We start from the raw sequence: 21,066 nt of genomic DNA on the forward strand, positions 1-21,066 counted from the left end.
TATTAAGCCCCACATGCATTAGCTATTTATCCTGATGCTCTCCCTCCCCAACTCCCCTGACAGGCCCCACTGTGCATTGTTCCCCTCCCTGTGTCCATGGGTTCCCATTGTTCAGCTCCCACTTATAAGTGAGAACATGCATCCACCCACTTCTTTAGGGACGGTTTTAGTTCCCTCCCAATACCTACTCTTTTCCCTATGTTTTCTTTTTTTTCAAATTTAAGTTGCTCAGTCTAAAATGTTTTCCTTGGATTCCCACCTATTGTGGGTGATGCTCATTAACCCAAGACCTGAGAAATTCAAAAGTGAGAAATCACCTAATAGAAATGAAAAAGAAGACATCCATACAGCCAACAGACACATGAAAAAATGCTCATCATCACTGGCCATCAGAGAAATGCAAATCAAAACCACAATGAGATACCATCTCACACCAGTTAGAATGGCAATCATTAAGAAGTCAGGAAACAACAGATGTTGGAGAGGATGTGGAGAAATAGGAACACTTTTACACTGTTGGTGGGATTGTAAACTAGTTCAACCATTATGGAAAACAGTATGGCGATTCCTCAAGGATCTAGAACTAGATGTACCATATGACCCAGCCATCCCACTACTGGGTATATACCCAAAGGATTATAAATTACTCTACTACAAAGACACATGCACACGTATGTTTATTGCAGCACTATTCCCAATAGCAAAGACTTGGAATCAACCCAAATGTCCATCTGTGACAGACTGGATTAAGAAAATGTGGCACATATACACCATGGAATACTATGCAGCCATAAAAAAGGATGAGTTTGCGTCCTTTGTAGGGACATGGATGCAGCTGGAAACCATCATTCTTAGCAAACTATCACAAAAAGAGAAAACCAAACACCGCATGTTCTCACTCATAGGTGGGAACTGAACAATGAGATCACTTGGACTCGGGAAGGGGAACATCACACACTGGGGCCTATCATGGGGAGGGGGGAGGAGGGAGGGATTGCATTGGGGAGTTATACATGATATAAACGTTATGCACATGTACCCTAGAACTTAAAGTATAATTAAAAAAAAAAAAAAGAAATGAAAAAGAGTAGTTGAGAGAGAGTCTGTTATTTTTCATCTCTGCTGGATAGATAAGTGGAGTGGGATGGAGAAGATGAAAATTGGTTGGTATAAAGAGAAGTTATTTGTAGAAACTAAGTGGTAAGAATGTTCATAGACATCAAACTCTTCAACAATGTGAGAGAAGGTTTAGTTTCTAAAGGTCAGTAGAGTAGACCATTTTTTGTTTTATTTATTATTTTTGGGCCTGACATTTATTCAACCAGTTTTTAATGGAAAATTCCCCATTGTCAAGCAATGTGTTATGTATTCGAACTATAAAAGTCATTGTATTTGGGCTGCAGAAGTCATCATGACAGACATAGTTCCTACTCTGTGGATTTACAATTCATAGATTTTGAGGCTTATCTATGCCCAGACATGAGAAGACTTTCATTTTGTATCTGAACAATCAACTTGAAGCCAAAATATACATTTTATCTTATATTTGCTACTTTGTTTTAGCACCCAGGCATTATAAATTCTACACATTTTGAAATATTAACACTTTTTTTATGGTAAAAGATCATTATTTCCAAATGATGGAGATGTCAAAATACAGTCTCCAAGAAGAAGGATAGACACTTACATCTCAGATTACTAATCTGTTGCTAATCCGCTTTGAAATCTTGCATAAATTTCTATTTTGTCATCTCTAAAATACTGAAAGTAATGCTGAGTCATATTTCATTGGAAGTGGGAGGAAGGATGCCTAAATGATTATAAAGTGTTCTGTAGATAGAGAATCATGTGTGTACCAGAGGTGATAATATTGTCCCATTAATCCTTCTTGTGACAAAGAAAATGCTGCTACTTAGGGAGATGACATGTGAGGGGAAAAACAGGAGGGGATAGGATGGAAACAAGATAAAAGAACAAGATTAGAAAAGTGAATTAACCTCTTTATCCAAAGGAAAATAAATTCCTTCCATGAAGGCCAACTGTGTTGACTCTACCTCACTTTAAATAAAGTGTGAAGAAAAAATGCCTTACATGGACACATGCATTTTCAATTTATGTCAATTTTACCTGTATTTTTTGGTATGAGAACTCAGTGTTTCATTTAAGCAATATTTAGACTTTTAATTCAAATAGCCCTTTCATGCTAATTTATATGCATTTACATAGGAATTTTAAAGGTAAAGGCAGTACTCTTATATTTCAATATTTGGAAAGGAAACTTCTGTCTAATGCCTCATTTAAGATTCAGTGGAATCTTTCTTGCTTCAGTAATTTTCCTATTAAATTACAACTATTAGTTCTAGTTCCTCACCCTAAAGGAAACTAATAAAATCACCCAAATTAATGAAGTTGTTTCCAACAGCAAACTCCTCGTTATGGGGGTACTTCTAATTACTGTTAAAATGAACTGGAACGGAATGTCTCCAGAATGGGGTGTCCCAGAGCTATAAACCAAAACTGTAAACAGCTGTGCAACTCCTAATCTATTCATTTCACCTTTGCAATTGCAGCACAATATCAACTAATTTTTAAAATGTTGGTAGACAGGGACAAGAATGGATTTGGAAACAAAACAGCAAACACTGATAAGAATCTTCTTATGTTATTATAACAAAGGCATATTGGTTATAGTTTGTTTTGCATATAGGATTTATCCTCTCTCCTAGATGTTATCTTATTTACTCACACATTTATGTCTCTCTGCATTAATTATCAAGTTTAGATAGTTCTTCAGTCAAGACTACATTGAATAAGGATGGTGATGCAGCTTGTACAGCAGAAAACACTGTTGGTGCTGAAATAGTTTGTACAAGAGAATGACTATAGATCATTTAATTAAGGTGTGTATTGCTTTCCAATTTAATTTTATGCCTAAATCAATAGAAAGCTGAACTTCTATCTGAATCAGAACGTAGACACTCTGTAGATAAACAATAAAGCATACTGCTTTTGTTGACTCTAATTTGTTCTTAGTATGGATTTAAAAACAGAAATGCATGCATCAATTCAGCTGATAAATTCAAATAACTGTAGAAATGAAATACACAGAAAACAGAAACTTGTAAAGCCTTGAAGAAGAAGCTATTATAGAGGAAGTTAGAAGAATCATAGTAGATTTGGAGACTGTGTAAAGGCAATCTTAAAATTCAGCCTCTGCTTTCTCCCAAGTGAAAGGAAAAGAAAAATGACAGTGTGAATAATAACATTATTGAACAATAGTATTGTTTTTACATTTATTGTTTATAAATTACACAAATATATGAATTACATATAAAAACACCAGACTGATGGAAAGGAGATATGGCTTCTAGCTCTGGCTAGAAGAGGTTTCTCTTGCCTGAGAAGGATTGTGTATCTGATTCAACCCACTAACCTTGCTGAGTCTGTTTCTTTAACTATAAAACAGACATAGTAAAATGAATATATGATCTTCATGGTCTCCTCTAGGTCTCCTTGTCCCTCATGCTACTCTGTGACTTGGGGACACTCATAGTGTACACAGGGGCCATTTGTGGAATAAGCAGCATTCAAGATCCATGAAATAATTTTTATTCCATTTGTAAAAATCAGCAAGAAGATAGATGCATAATTATTTCAGTGTGAGGAATGTATGCTTTTATTTAATGATAAAAATGGCTAAACAATATGGTAGGTTTGTATTGTTTCAGTCTTGCTCAGCTGGAACTATTTTCTGACAGCTCCCTTTCCAGAACGTTTCTGGTCAGTATGGGCCACTAGACATTTTGGGAGAGGTTTGGCAGGTGGAAGTGAAGCACCAGCCATAAGCTGCATTGAGACTTATCTGCTGGCTTACCTTGTTGGCATGGGCAGCAGCTGGACCAAGCTCCTTCAGCTCCTGCTGGATCTCCTCTTTCAGCTCCTCTGATTTCTAGGCCGGGTCCATGGTTAGCAACATGATGAAGGATGCCAGCTTCCTGTGAAGATCAAACCATCATCGAAGTTGAAAACTTTGAGATCACAAGACACCAATAGACGTTCCAGTTCATCTTTGTGGACTCCAAGACATCCTCACAGAGTGAGTTATTTATTCCCTTACATAAGGTCTGTCTTTGCTTTCTTATTACCTTATATGTGTACTTCAGACTCCTCCATCAAATATAGATGTATGAGCCTCACAGGCACTATGTTACCAGCTTCCATAATTACATAAGGTCAAATCTCTCTTTAAATCTATAGATATATACACATATATACAGACAGATATATAGATATATAAATATGTATATAGGTAGGTAGATAGATCGATCAATCTGCTGCTGCTTTGGCTGATCTCTGACTGACACAGATCTCAAAAGTTATTTTCCATGCTTCTTTGAGAAATAATTTGATGTCCTTTAACATATTTAAAGAATAAACTGGATGGAATTGGCAGTTGTTGCACTTTAATTGTTCTCGTAAAATTTCTGGTGCAGTCATGTGAAAGAAAGAATAATCGCATTCCAAGTAGACCCATAATATAGATATAGTGCCAATAGTGATCCTTGAAAAAGGGCCATATGAGTATATAACGTAATTCTTTCAGTAACTACTAAAGCTGTTCATAAAAAGGAGGAATTACCTTGCCCTGGAGGTGTTTAGTCAGTAGATTCGAAAGGACTGACAGTGAGGGTATGTTCCCTAATTTCGTGTGTGCGTGTTTGTGTGTGTACACTCACATGTTTGGAAAATCTCCTTTGCTAGAGAATATTATTGCTCTTCCCCAACTGTCCCATCAGTTGAGAATCGCTACTCTAGTATGCCTTGAAACTCTTGTATGTAATCCATATAGTATATTAAGATCCAATTTATAGCTTCATTGAATATAGTTTTGGAATAGGTACATATTTATTTGATACTGAATTTATACTCTGGAAAACAAGCCTTTATTTTGTTGCAAATCATTATAATGTGTTGAAAAACAAAACATACAAAAAGGAGGAGAAGTTTACCATGGATTTTAAACCATGTTTAAAAATATGCATCGGAAGAGCATAACAGAAAGCAATATTTGAAAATACAGGACATTACAAAAACGCATATATTGGCCTTTGTAGTTAGAATTTGGAGTATATGTGACCAAGGTGAAACCTAGAAATTTATTTTTATTTCTAGGTTTCAAATTTTTCTCCCTTCTGTCAATGGTCAAAATACTCCTTTTCTGAACATGAAATTGTTAACACTTCGCTCCCTAAATAATTTATTTGACAGAGCTGTGCTCATCTCTCTGCGCCCCACAAATCACCCTGGCTTATTTGCATCATCACTGGTCATTCCTTTCCAATTAGTCCCTCTGCTTGACATTTAGGGACAATAAAATTGAGAATGCTTGTTCGTGACTTGAACACACACTGTTTTCCCATCTTTCTTGCTGATAAATGTCTGTTTTAAATTTCATAGTCTATATGAAGGACAACTAAATATTGAAGGGATTTATTTGTGTGTGTGTATGAGAAGAGAGGTGTGTTTCTACATTTTAAAAATTTGGGTGTTAACCTTGAATGGGACAACACATAGAAAGCTCAAAAGGAATAGTATTAAGACTTCCCGTCCAGAGATTTATTACAAGTGCTAAGATTACATATGTTACCCTGAACTTATTTCTATGTTTAGGACACATGATACTGTCCTATATGCTATATTCTGTTCTTATTCATTGCTAGGATTGCTTAATTTTACAGTTAATATTGTCATTATCTATATACTTAAATTTTGATTATTTTGAGAGTAATTTATATGCTCTTTGAGCAGTTATGGCATGGTCAGAATTCTTTATCCATAGCACAGGTATCTGTAAGTTCAAAGTTATCTTTTTGTCTTTGATGTTTAGTCGCTGTTCTTTGAGCAACGGGGTGTGTAGTTTTTAGCAGAATCTCTGGGGGCCAAATGCATAAGCATAGGCTCCTATATATCCAAACGCTCTGAACAGAAACTGCTATAAGGGTGAGAGGACTACCAGGTGAGATCTTCTTGGTCAATATCAAGACATTGTGAAAAAGTGCACAGCTAAATCTCTCACATTTTTCATGACTCCTCAGTATGAATCCCTCTGCCCAGTTTGGGTGGGGGGGATGTTTTATGCAGAACCAATATGTTGATATTACAAATTATGACAACTGGTATCATGAATCGATCAGCTAGTTCATTTTTTAAAATAGCCAGAAAAGCATTAAATGGAATTAAAAAGAGCAGTATTATAAATTGTTCTGGTAAAGCTTTAATGCTGCATTTTCATCCCATGAAATAAGGTCCTAACTGCTAGAGTGGTTATAATAAGGTCTTAACAGTGTTTTTTGTTCTATTTTATTATTGCTTTCAGGCAGGCTATGAGCTTTATGAATTTTTAGCTTACCAGAGTAGATAGTTAGGGAAGGAAGAGTTTTTCTTTCCTTATTTGTATTTAGTGTATCTCCACACTTTAAACTTGACTTAAACTAAGAGAACTATACAAATGTCTTGGCATGGCTTTAAAGAAAGCACTCTATAATCAAGTTCAGTACTCTCTTTTATATCTCATTCTTTTATAGTTCTTCCCATTGCAGGACTAGAAAATTCCCCAATGTGGCATATTCTTATAATTCAACACATTTTCTTAGCCTATTTTCTCTAACTCCAAGGCTTTCCCTTGTCCTTCTCTGACAGACAAATACCTCTGAGCCTTCCAGACCCAAATGACGTCTTCCTTATGAGACCTTCCCCAACCCAACCTACTCTCTCTAATACTAATCCCAACTCTATATGGTTTATAACAGAAAAGATGACTGTAACATGTGTTATATTTATAAAGACTAATCATATCTGCAAATTGAACCTAAAAGATACCTAGATTTTAAAATTTTTAACAGATTGAAGATTAAATTGTAAAAATCAAAGTAGCTCTGAACAATATTTTCTGTGCAAAAGGGGACTTTGGAGTGGGATTTTAATTAATGTCTGATCCTATTTACAAATTTAGTTTATGAAACTCATGGAAAGATTTTAAACCATGTTTATAACTTTAGTATGTTTTATTTGTCTTATAAATATGTCAATTGTTTAAAAACCTCGTATAGCTCTAATACATTTTAAAATAGGAAAAAGAAAAAAAGAAACATGGCCCTAGTTTCAAGCCCAGGGGTATCATGGGTAATTTGCAAACAAAATAAAACAAAATACTTAAAATTCTTTAGTGTTCTAAGAAATTTTGTGTTATTTCCAAATGTGAATCTTCACCACAAAGAGTGCAGAATATGGTGTACTGATGGTTAATACATTACCATGTCTTATTGGTTTTATCTGAAATATATCCAACTTTCATTTACTTGTCTCTATCCCTACAGCCAAACATGAGTTCAAGCCACCATTATCTGTTATGTGGATTTCTGTGGTAGTCTTTTAGATGAATTATCTGATTCATCACTTGTTTATCTCCAGTCTGTTCTCTGGAGCAGGGTTTGGCAAATTGAAACCTGATAGCCAACTTTGGCTTGCTGCCTGTTTTCGTAAGCCCTCAGAGTAAGATTGGCTTTTGTACTTTCTATGGTTGGAATTTTTTTTTTAATCTTGAGACACATGGAAATGGATGAAAATCAAATTTTGGTGTCCACAAAGGAAGTTGTCTATTGTTCTGTTGTTTTCATCCCAGACTCTTTTTTTTTTTTAATAACTGATAGAAATTAAGTTATCATAGAAAGCATCCTTTTGGTGAAATTACAAAGTTCCTGTTTAGGTGTTGACTCACAGGTAGTTGAAAACACAAATTTTGTTTTCTGTGAATCTATGAGAAACCATAAGTTGGGTGGTGGGGCTGGGGGTAGAAGTGATAGTTAAAAGAGTGAGAAATAGTTAAGAAAGTTGGAGGTAGAGTGATGGTGGCCTTGTCAAATTCTAAGTAAACTGGGACTTGACTTCTTAGCAGTAGGGTAAGAATTAAGAGAGTTTGACTGCACTGCCTGTAACAGCAGCAGTACAGATAGCCATTGTGCCCCAGGTCCATTCTTTTATTATCACTGTGAATAGAAAAGTCCCTGAAACTGCTATTGACTTTTACCCTCTAAAATTAGGAGTGGCCTGGGAGGAGTGGATTCAAAACAGTGACTATAAATAAGTATGTTATTTTCTTTCTCTATTTAAGTAAATTGATTTAATTGTGTTTTCAAGAAGTCAGGATTTTGGAAAAGACTGAGTAATTTAATGCATTTAATTTGAACTTGGGTTCAAAAAATTAGTTTTTATTTTCAACTCCATTATTTATGAGTTGACTTGGGCACCTGTGGGCAAGCATTTGCTAAATAAGCCATTTTCATTCAGAAACTACATATATTCCTTAGATGCAACCTATTAGTGAAAATGTTTGTTAGTACTTCATTTTTTTTTAGCCTGAAAGTCTGCTCTGACTATGAATGTATTCCATCATGGTAGATTATTTTGATAGAGATTTTTATCAAAGAAACTGTATTGTGAAGAAAATAAGTAAAAATATGAGCTTTTCCTCTTAGACAAGATCTCATCTGACTATTTAGAGCCTACATCTGTTAAAATATTCTTATATAAGCCACACACACACACACATTTTTATGTACGTATCTTTAATTCAGTAACTTTTCTTTGACATGTAACATCATCATTATAATTCAGCCTTTATTGAGTACCTGTGCTTCCCGATCGTGAATTTGGATGCTGGAGAATAAGTGCATAGTTTTAGAAAATGACTTTTTCCTCATAGTACCTATTAGGTCATTTGGAATAAGACACTATCTTTTACTTTCTCTCCCTTGACAATTGCAATAAAATGTTAGTTTCTGCCTGTAATCCCAGCACTTTGGGAGGCCGAGACGGGCGGATCACGAGGTCAGGAGATCGAGACCATCCTGGCGAACACGGTGAAACCCCGTCTCTACTGAAAAATACAAAAAACTAGCCGGGCGAGGTGGCGGGAGCCTGTAATCCCAGCCACTTGGGAGGCTGAGGCAGGAGAATGGCGTGAACCCGGGAGGCGGAGCTTGCAGTGAGCTGAGATCCGGCCACTGCACTCCAGCCTGGGCGACAGAGCGAGACTCCGTCTCAAAAAAAAAAAAAAAAAAAAAAAAAAAATGTTTCTTCATGCTTATGTGAAATTATAATGAACATTAATAAAAATCCATATTTAGATTGAAAATTGACATAGAGCCCTGGAGAGAGTAATTATTTTTTTCATGACTATTATAGGCCAAATTTCCATGCTATAGCTTTAAATAACAATTGTAAAGAAAGAATATATTAAGTCTTTATGATTGTCTTTTGGAGCCACTCTGAATTACTCTGGTTACTGAAGTGAAAAAAAGTACATTGATCACTCGGTTCCTTCATTCACATCCAGTAATGAGAAAGATGAAAGCTGATAGGACATTGCCTGTGGTAGGACATAAAAGTTGGAGAAATGATCCTATCATTACACCATTGTTTCAAGAGAATATGGCTACACATTATTATTTTCTTATATACCATTTCCTTAGTCATTTTATTTCCTTAGTAAAGCATAGGCTATTTCATATTCAGATAATTTTATTGTCAGTTCACAGTATTTGGCTGATTTACAAAGTGTCATTAGACTTATTTAGTGATACATAACTCTGGAGAAGAGCTCGCTACCTTTTTAACAGAAAAAGAAGTGATTTTCCATCCTATGATGGACTGACAAATCAAGGCAAGTCTCTCCCTACTTTTAGCCAAGAAGTTTGAATGGAATTGATTTAGAAATAAAAGTGATGTCTCAGATACATTGGACTATAATAAAAGATATATTAAAAGATGATTTACAGTTTTCAGAACTTTGTCTAATGTTTGAAAAATTAGGCAGATAGCCTCTTTCCTAAGCTAGAGATAGTATGATTATTATTAAAAATTACTATTATTGAAAGTTATCTTGGCTAAACTTGTGATATCACAGACTTCTCTATACTTAATATGATAAAGGCTACCTATGTAAAGGTAAAGGGAAGATTTTTCATGAGAACAGGAATGAAACAAGCATGTCAATCAGCGCTTCTACTCAACATTTTACTAGAGGATTGAGGGTGGTACAATAAAGCAGGGAAAAAACTGTTGCTACAAAGATTGAAAAGGAAGAAATAAAATTCACTATTCAGACTCTATGAATGCATACATAGTTAAAAATCTACAGATAAACTATTACAATTAATATATGAATATAGCAAATTTTCTGCATACAGATTTAATATCCAAAAGTTAATCTCCATTGTATATACTAGCACAAACAGCTGAAAGATAAAATAATGTGAGAAGTATGCAATAAACAAACAGAAATGTGCTGGGGAGAAGGATATGGCAGGGTAATGAGATAGAGAATTGTATGATACATCTTCTTGGATGGTGTATGCTTTATTCCTTTGTATTTTACTGAAGACTTTTTATTGTATCTTAATACCAGGAAGTAGTAGAAAAATTTTGAATTCCTGAAAAGGAGAAAGTGATTCATTTTGAAAAAGGAAAGGGATCACAAGGAGATAGCAGGCTTGGGAGGCTGGGAACATTAAAGAGCTTTCGTACTTTCTTCATTGGTTGGTTGAAGGCAGACCCTACTAATTACGAGAACATCCAAAGTGGTAAGGAAGAACTCTGATTAGAACTTATTTAGAAAATTCATACCAATATCTTAGGAATAGTCTCCAAGTTAAAATAAAGCAAAAATCCTCCTTTTCCTTCTTTAAGTGTTCTATATCAAAATGTATCAAAATGATTCTAGGCATACAGTTAATGGAGCGCTATAAAAATACAGGAGATGTGCAGATAGATTGCCTTTTCTCACTAAAAAGCAACCAGGATATACCTAGAAGCAAAAAAAAAAAAAAAAACCAAAAAACCCCCAGCTTTCAAAATATGAGGATCCTGTTCAATTTTGTGTTTAAAAATAAGATAATTTATTTCCTCTATCAAATTTTATTTTTTTCTACATGTATTATATACACTTGAATTAAATGTGTAAATAGGATTATTTATGCTGTCCTGAATACAGTAATTGAAATTAAACTGATGCCAAATTACAATTTAGGATCACACTGAATCTCATAGAATTAACATTATGCTGAATTGTTTTTGGGCAGGCAAACATTTGCAGAGATACACACTTTGATCAAGCATGCCTCAGAAACCTTCAGGACTTGGTACCAGTGTTAAAAAGATAATTTTGGAATATTTCTAAATCTTCTCTGAAATCAACAACATCTTGGAAAAATATCTTTCATTAAAGTAGTAGTTGTTACACTATATCCGATTTAAAACCTGGTTTTCCATCCCTGACTTGTTCTCATGCTTGTTTCCTCCAGCCCAGACCTTATTTATTAGTGACAGATACCAATTTGGGTTTTTCATTCTTGATGGATATATTTATTTTTACCCTTGTTATTTCTCTTGTTGACACCATCTTGATGCTTTGTAAAAGGCAGATGAAAATGCCGAATCTACTGTAATCCAACTTCATTACTGATTTTCTTAGAAAAACCTTATTTGGGAGAAGTCTTATGGGTATTTAAAAGTATATGTGATAGACCCTGACACTGTAGGAACTTTCAATTCAATTTTTCAATCAAAAAATGACCTGGTGTTTCAACTTTTGAATCAAAATAAGTAGAGACATGTAAAATTTTACATCTGCCCAAGTTATACCATAAAGCCATGTGCTCCAATTATGTAATTTCATACATGAGAAAACATATATAAACTACACAAAAGCTTAATTTTAAGTTCTAGCAGAGCTGCAAATTGAACTAGTAACTGATAATTTCAGGTTGTCCATTTAGAGTTGGGTAGAATCAACTAAAGGACGCTTCTTGCAGGAAGATAATTTTCTTCTTATTGAAGTGAAATCTCTGTACAAGACAACGATAAATGTACAATATGTAGAGTTTGACAAATGTATATGCTTATGTAACAAGCATCTCAGTCTAGGTAGAGCCTTTCCATCCTGGAAAATTTTCTAGTGTGCCATAGAAAAATCACTATTCTGCCTTCTCTTAGTATACTTAAGTTTTACCTGCTCTTGTACTGTATAAATAAAATTATATAGTATCTACTCCTTTGTGTCTGGATTTTTTGATCAATATTTTGGGTTTAAAATTCATTTATGTTCTTAGTATTTCATTTGTTTATTCATATTCCTATTGATAAACATTTTCGGGTTTTTAATTTTTGGCAACATAAGATAAATGCCTTGCCTATAGAGTTGATGCATATTTAACAATATAAGAAAGTGCCAAACAGTTTTTCAAAGTGCCTTTGCCATTTTAATTTCTTATTTGCAACTAATCAGTCTCCACTTACTCCCTGTTCTTACCAATACTTGGTGTTGTGGGCCTTTTTGATTTTAGCTGTAATAGTGAGTGTGAAATAGTATCATATTATAGTTTTTTTCCTGTCAACGAAGTTCAAGAACCTTTTAATGTTCTTATTAATAATTTGGATATTTTCTTTTGTCAGGTATCTGTTCAAATTTTTTACCCATTTAAAACATTGGCCTGTGTTTTTATTATTGATTTGTAGATTTTTTTTCCATATTCTGTCAGATACATGTATCTTAATGTTTTTTTCAAGTGCAAGGCTTACAATTTGACTTTTTTAATGGTGTATTTTGATGAGCAGAAGTTTTAATTGCAATAATCTCAAATTAATAACTGATTCAAGCTTTTTGGATCATCTCTCAGAAATCCCTGTTTACAAAATGCCATTGATATATTACCGTTTGGTATCTTAGAAAAGACTCCAAAATTAAACTTTTATATTTAGGTATATTTATTGGATAATACTGCACAAAACACATCAATCATACTTTATTTTGAAAGGACTTCTGTAAGGTAAATATTATTTTTTCCCTGAATAACTGATAGAATTAAACAGCAAAATATCAATTTCCTGGACTTGGTGTGTCTTTTTTTTTAGTTTTTATCTTAATAAATGCAATTTCCTTAGTATATGTATGGTTAATCAGATTTTGTTTATTCTTGTGTTAATTTTGATAGTTTAATTTTCCATGAATTTGTTTATTTCTTCTATGTTTTGGCAGAATATGGTTCATAATACTTCTTCAATATCCTTTGTATCTGTAATGATGTTCTTCTCTAAATTCTTATTTTGCATTTTCTCTTTTTTTCTAGTTAGTATTTTAGGGGTATATTGATTGCACTAATTTTTCTAAAAGAATGATTTTTGTTTTTTTCTTTGTTATGAATTTTCTATTTTATTGATCTCTACTGTTATTTTCTTTTTTTTTTACCCCCTTTATGTTTAATTTGTTTTTTTCTCACTTATTAATGTGGAAACACATTTTTAGACCTTTATGTTGAATAAATAAGCATTGAAACTAAATTTATTTAAGTACTTCCTTAGGTGTGTTTCATAAATTTGATATGGTGCATGTTCAGTATGTCAACAAATATTTTCCTAATTTTTCCTTTTTTAAATTTTTCTTATTTTATTTTATTTTTCCATAAGTTATTAGAGTGCAGGTGGTATTTGGTTACATGAGTAAGTCCTTTAGTGGTGATTTGTGAGATTTTGGTGCACCCATCACCCGAACAGTATATAGTGCAGCATATTTTATTGCATTTGCCTTGGGGTTTTGGGTCACGAAATCCTTACCTAAGCCAAAGTCTAGAAGGATTTTTCCAATGTTATCTTCTAGAATTTTTACAGTTTCAGGTCTTAGGTTTAAGTTCTTAATCCAGGTTGAGCTTCAATAGATGCAGAAAAAGCATTTGACAAAATCCAGCATCCTTTATGATTAAAACCCTCAAAAAAGTCAGCATACAAGGGACCTTGTATATACCTTAATATAATAAAAGCTCTCTATGACAAACCCACAGCCAACATAATACTGAATGGGGAAAAGTTGAAAGCATTCCCTCTGAGAAGGGGAACAAGACAAGGATGCCCACTCTCACCACTCCTCTTCAACATAGCACTAGAACTCCTAGCCAGAGCAATTCGACAAGAGGAAGAAATAAAGGGCATCCAAATAGGTAAAGAGGAAGTCATAACTGTTCTTGTTTGCTGACTATAGGCTCGTTTACCTTGAAAACCCTAAGGACTCCTCCAGAAAGCTCCTAGAACTGATACAAGAATTTGCAAAGTTTCTGGATACAAGATTAATATCCACAAAACAGTAGCTCTTCTATACTCCAACAGTGAACAAGCAGACAATCAAATCAAGAGCTCAATCCCTTTTACAAAAGTCACCAAAAAAATAATAAAATACTTAGAAATATACCTAACCAAGGAGGTGAAAGACCTCTACAAGGAAAACTACAGAACACTGCTGAAATAAATCATAGAAGACACAAACAAATGGAAACACATCCCATGCTCATGGATGGGTAGAATCAATATTGTGAAAATGACTATACTGCCAAAAGCAATCTACAAATTCAATGCAATCCCCATCAAAATACCACCATCATTCTTCACAGAGTTAGAAAAACAATTCTAAAATTCATGTGGAACCAAAAAAGAGCCTCCATACCCAAAGCAAGACTAAGCAAAAAGAACAAATCTGGAAGCATCACACTACCTGATTTCAAACTATACTATAAGGCTATAGTCACCAAACAGTGTGGTACTGATATAAAAATAGGCACATAGACCAATGGAACAGATAGACAACTCAGAAATAAACCCAAATATTTTCCTAATTTTTAATTTCCTTTCTAAGTATCTACTTAATATTATGTTGTTTAATGTTCTAATATTTGAAGCTTTCTAGGTATGTTATTATTTATTTCTAATTTAATTCTGTAGTGTCAGAATTTTTTTCCATAGATTTTTAATACTTCAAAATGTATTGATACATGTGTTATGGGTCAGAATACAGCCTTTCTTTGTGAATATGCCATGTTAACTTGAAAAGTAAAAGTTGTTTTACTGTTCTATAAATGTCAATTCGATTAATTTGGTTAGTAATATATGAATCTTTGACATCCTTTGGATCCTTTATTCTGCCTCTATCAATTGCTGATCGGGAGTGATATAATCATGAACTTATAAATCTGGCAATCTCTTTTTTTTATTTAAATCACATTTGCTTTATATATTTTGAAGCTCTGATGTATACATATTCAGGATTGTTATGTTTTGCTGATCAATTAACTCTTTTATCATTATGACATCTCTTAAAAAAATCACTGCAAGTACACCTTGCTTAAGTTTATTTTTTTGATGTTAATATATGCTTACAAGCTTTCTAAAGATCTCATAATATATGTTTTTCCATCGTTTTATCTTTTGTGTCCTTACATTTAAAGTGCAGGTGTTTTTGGACAGCATATAGTTAGATCTTGACTATTTGTATTCAGTCTATTTCTGCCTTTTGTGTTTATTTAATTATTGATAGTTTTATTTGTCATTCTATTTGTGTCAATTTTTCCTCTGCCTTTTTTGCCTTCTTTGTTTTAACTGAATACTTTTAAATATTCTATCTCAATATTTTTATTACATTTTAACTTATACTCTATTCCTCTTGTTACCTTTTTAGTAATTACTCTAAATATTATAACATGCACTCTTTTAAAAATCATAATCTATTTAGAGTTACTATTGTACCTCACCACTGAAAATATAAGAACATTGAGTAGCATAAATATATCTACCCCAACTAATAATACTTTTGTAATATACTTTATTTTTACATACACATGAACCCTATAGCACAATGTTATTTTTACTGTAAACAACCAATTTTCGAGTTTGCATCCTTTGTAGGGACATGGATGCAGCTGGAAACCATCATTCTTAGCAAACTATCACAAGAAGAGAAAACCAAACACCGCATGTTCTCACTCATAGGTGGGAACTGAACAATGAGGAAACTTGGACTCGGGAAGGGGAACATCACACACTGGGGCCTATCATGGAGGGCGGGGGGAGGGATTGCATTGGGGAGTTATACATGATATAAATGATGACTTGATGGGTGCTGACGAGTTGATGGGTGCAGCACACCAACATGGCACAAGTATACATATGTAACAAACCTGCACGTTATGCACATGTACCCTAGAACTTAAAAGTATAATAAAAAATTTTTTTCTTTTAAAAAATTAAGTAAAATAATATTTTCTTGAAATTACCTACATCTATAATTTTTGGCACTGTCTTCTTTCCTTCAGATCTGAATTTCCATCCTGTATCTTTCTCTTTCAGTCTGAAGACCTTCCTTTAGACTATCTTCTGATGAAAAGTGTTCTTAGCTTTTATTTATTTTCCTTAAAATATATTATTTCATCTTTTTTTTGAGGGATATTTTCATTAGAATTTAGGCTTCACAGTGTTTTTTCTCATTTTCTTTGTTGCTGTAAAGATGCCGTTAATTTTATTCTAGCTTCCTTTCTTCCTCCTTAATGAGAAATTACTTGTTATTCTTGTCATTGTTCTCCTAATTGTAATATATACTTGTTCCCTTGCTTAGGCTGCTTTTTCAATTTACTCTGTTCTTTATCTTCGGTTTTCAGCAGTTTGTTTATGGCCTGAATAAGGTGTGGTTTTCTGCTTGTAAGATTCCTAGATTATTGTATTTTCATCAAATTTGGGAAATTTTGGCAAGTGCAACCTTGATTTTTTTTTTTTTTTTTTTTTCCTACTCCATACTAGCTTTTCTTTACTTTCAAGATTCCAGTTGTGGGTAATTAAACCACCTTTATTGTCTACAGTGACACTTTGTTCCTTTCATGTTTCTATCTTTTCCCCTCTCTTCTTCTGGGAGGATGATTTCTACTAATCTGCTTTCATATTTATAGACCTTCTCTTCTGCCATCGTTAATCTATTATTAAAGCCATCTATTTTAAAGATTTAGATATTGTACTTTTCCACAATAGTTTCATTTGTTTCTTTTTATAGTTTCTATGACTCTGCTGTTATTTCCCTCTTACTCACTAATTGGGCCTCTTTTGTCTCAGTTATTGGCTATGTTTACATACATCTTTTAAAGTTCTTAACTTCTAATTCCAACCTCTTAGTCTTCTTAGTCTGTTTCTGTTGCTGCTATTCTTCTTGGTAATTGGCCACTTCTCCTGCTTCTTAGATTGTGTAATTTTTATTGTATGCTGGACACTGTAGTCTAAAATATGTGTGTCTACTTTATGTTCTCTTCCTTTAAAAGTTATTGGGTTTTGCTGTAGAAAGGCTGTTAAAATTATTGGTAGATTATCTTGATCCCAAAAGCTTTGTTTTATTCCTCATTAGACAATATATGTTTCCATTTTATCATTAATTCTAGGACATGGATCTTACTTGAGGGCAGCAGTTCTCAAACATCTTAATGTTAGGATCCTTTTACCCTCTTAAAATTTACTGAGCACTTGACAGAGCTTTTTTATGCAGGTTATCTCTACCAATATGTACTATATTAGAAATTAAAACTGAGACATTTAGAAATACTTCATTACAAACATATTAAACATAACAGCAATAAATGCATTAAATGTTAACAAATATTTTAATGAAAAGTAACTGTATTTTCCAAAGCAAGAATTTAGTGGGGAAAGTAGCATTAGTTTTTTTTTTTTTTTTGAAAACTAATTTAATATCTGACTGTATGGAAAACAGTGGTCTATCTAGTTTTGCAATCGATTTGTTGCCTTGGTTATCATATGTGAAAAAATATCCAGACTCATACAGATATGTAGTTTGAAAAGTGATGAGAATTTTAATAGCTTTTTCATATAAATGAAGATATTTCTTCATGATAGCAACCAAAACATCACAAGTAGTATTTCTTAGAAGTTGGTTATAAAATGGAATATGAAACCATATCAACACCTTTTGGTTTTCTGACATATTAAAATCCACTGGACTGTCTTGTAGTTTTAATAACTTTTTCCCCCATACAGGATTTTGTAACACTGTGTATTGATAATTTGGTAAACATTGGTTCATGAGTTATAAAGATCTTCCAAATGCTGACACATTTTATTATGTAATATCAGAAATTTATATTCACCACTGTCATTAGAAAAATCATTAAGTATGGGAAGTTGTCATGCTTATGGAAGCAGATACAAGTTTTCCTAAATTATAATTTTTACTTGAAAGCTGAATATTTCTCATTGACTACAAATACTATCAGTTGTTTTCCTGAAGATACAGGCTTACTTTATAAAGTTCTGAGAAAACATCTACAAAATATCTAAATCTGAATAATCAACTATTTGGTTAATTCTTGCAAGTAAAAATGGTGTTCTTTAAAAACAACATTTAGGTGAACTTGTAACTCAGATTATTGTCTGAATGCTTTTTCCTCAGATAGCTACTGTATTTTGGCATGTAGCAGAAGTGCTCTGTGCATGTACAAAGACTATTAATAAAATACACATACTTAACACCAAAATTTAATACAACTAAGAAATTATACTGCTTCATCAAGAATATTCTTATGTTGAACTGAAAAAAATGTATATAGTGATAATAATACTAATTTTGTACTGTTACTTCATTGCAGTAAGGAATATAATGCTATTAGCAGATTTTGGTGCTGAGGTTGATTTTTAAATTGTGGGAAGTTCTACTCACCTGTTATTCTCCTTCATCAGTGTAAATGTTAACATGGGAGAAAAGGGAATAATGTGTTAGTATTATAATGAAAATATTATAATGACTTTGTGTATCCCCCAAGCTTCTAGTGACCCATTAGAAGCTGGGGAACTCACTTTGAGAACAACAGTTCTCGAAAATGATCCTTAATCCTAAAATGTGGCCTTTCTGCCATCAACTGAATGCCTGGTGTGCTCAGAAAGCTCTTTTCACTTTGGCTGGAATTCTAACACTCCCCAGTGCTGTTGAGATTGTAAAATTTCTGTTCAGCTCCCACCTTTGCAGCAGTCATTCTTGTCACCACAGAGTCTTGCTAAATTCAATTCTTGATCTTGATGTGTGGTGAAACTACACATAAAATTCTGCCACCCATCCAAACTTTTCCCACTTTACAGCCCTAAATTCCAGCAACTTCATTAGATCTAGACCCTTATCTTTGCCTCTTCAGCTCAGTGAGACTGCAGTTCCTACCATAGAAGTCCTATAAGTGGCAGAAAGCAAAAAGAATGTGGTGATGGTAGTGGGACTGACACGCGTTTTCTTTCTCTCAAGTATTAGACTCAGAAGTTGCTTGCTATCCAGTGTCTGAAAACAGTTGCTTTATATTTTTTGTCCTGTTTCACAGTTAGTTGCTTGCAGCATGAGGTAAGTGCAGTAACTGGTATTGCCACAATGTGGCCAGAATGGAAAGATCAGAATATATTTGGGGTGGGGGGTGTATTTAAAAAGTCATGTGACATATTTACTAATATATACACACACATACAGGAAAAGTTGCAAAGCAAGTTGTGTGAAAGAAATTTCACACAACTTTTACTTGACAGACACGTTTGCTTACTTGACTGAAACATTTCAAAGGTGTGTTTTCTACCTCAATTACTACTTTCTGGCAATATATTTCATAATAATTGGTACTAACACAAGAACAGTGAAGAAAGAGCAATTTTCTTTGAATCTTGGTAAATTAAGCCAGCAGAAAAATGATCCATCTTACTAATCCACAAAAGAACAATGCTAATGACAAGTCTTAAATTTTCATGCAGTGGTAAAGCTAGGAAGTTGACAGTAGATTCTATTACTAAATCTGATATTAGGTACTAGAGGGGTAATACAAATTCTAGGACTAAGCTTAACATAGTATGTATACAGGAGATGAGTAAGAAACATTTTAATGGTGTTTAGAGTATGGTTGTCCTTTCAGGCTTCAAGTGTTGAGTTGATTAGTTACTTAACATACTGTGCACAATAACCTAAGATACCTGTTAGATTACCTTAAATTTGAAGAACAAATATAGTAAGATTATTGTCTTTTGAAACTGAAAGTTCAAGTGCAAGTTAAAAAACAACAGTGAATGATCATAGGTGGGAAGTTTATTCCTTAGCATAAATTAACAAAGTATCCACCATGTTCTGGGGGCTATGGAGGCAAGGGCATGTCAGAGAGAATATCATTCCTTTTCCAGGAGTCTGGTAAATAAGATGCATAAGCAAACAGATTACAAGAGAATGAGAAATGTTTTTACAGAGGTTTGTATTAGGCATATTGAGAGTAAGACAAGATTATGTCTTTCTGAGCGGCTTACAAACAGCTCCAGAGAAGCAATGGCAATTGAATTGAACATTGAAAACTAAGTAGATTTGGAAGGTTAAAAGGTAATGAAGCGGTGACATTGTCTGGGGTAATAGCTGAGGTTCTTTGCTTCATGCCAAGAAAATTAAGGACATGGACGCACACAAGGAGTGAGTTTAAGAGAGCAAGTTTAATAAGCAAAAGAAAGAGAAAGGAAAACAGCTCTCTCTTGTGAGAGAGAGGCACGCCTGAATGGAATTCTGGCCTGCAGTGGAGTCACTGGATTTTATAGACAAGCTTGAAAGGTAGTGTCTGATTTACATAGGGCCCACAGATTAGTTGGACCAGATGTGATGTTTAGTTAGCCCTTGGGGAAGCTGGCCACCCGCCCTCATCTTTTTATTATGCAAAGGGGCTTTCCACTCGACAGGTGCCCTGTTGTCTGCCCCCTACTGCGCGCATGGTTAGAAAGGAAAAGGGAAGATGGAGCCACCATTTTGAACATGCCTAGTCCCAGGCAGCCTTTTCCTGTTGGGGCAACTGCTGGCATTCACCCATGCAAGCCTCTAGCTTGCTTGTGTATGTCTGCAGCTCAATTTTACAGGCTGCTCTTTGTTAGAAAGGAAAATGATTTGAGGGCCGCTTTTCATTAAAAGGAAAACTGTACCAAGGACTCCCATACACTCACTATCTGCCTAAATAATTTCTCTTTAACTCCTATATCACTAAGAAAAGATATTTCAATACTAGGGATGAAAGGAACAAAAGTGTGAAACCAAAAGGAATTCTTGTTTGGGGAACTCTCAACAGACCAATGAGGATCATAGCTCAAGCACATCATAGGAGATGATACCAAAATGTTGGAATCAAATTGAAAGGGTCTTGC

The 21,066-nt window shown here is 33.9% G+C and overlaps 1 long non-coding RNA gene across 1 annotated transcript in view; it reads left to right on the top strand.

The window, feature by feature from the left end:
- Positions 1 to 2,782: 2,782 nt before the first annotated feature.
- The window catches only part of LOC117080535, a 56,512-nt gene continuing 38,228 nt past the window's right edge, over positions 2,783 to 21,066 (top strand). The window contains exons 1-2 of the long non-coding RNA XR_004435885.1: positions 2,783 to 2,900; positions 3,938 to 4,100. This is a non-coding gene — a long non-coding RNA (uncharacterized LOC117080535). The remainder of the gene's footprint in view (positions 2,901 to 3,937; positions 4,101 to 21,066) is intronic.

This window comes from Trachypithecus francoisi, unplaced genomic scaffold (genome assembly GCF_009764315.1).
Source record: "Trachypithecus francoisi isolate TF-2019V2 unplaced genomic scaffold, Tfra_2.0 Lachesis_group8, whole genome shotgun sequence".
Classification (NCBI taxonomy): Eukaryota; Metazoa; Chordata; class Mammalia; order Primates; family Cercopithecidae; genus Trachypithecus; species Trachypithecus francoisi.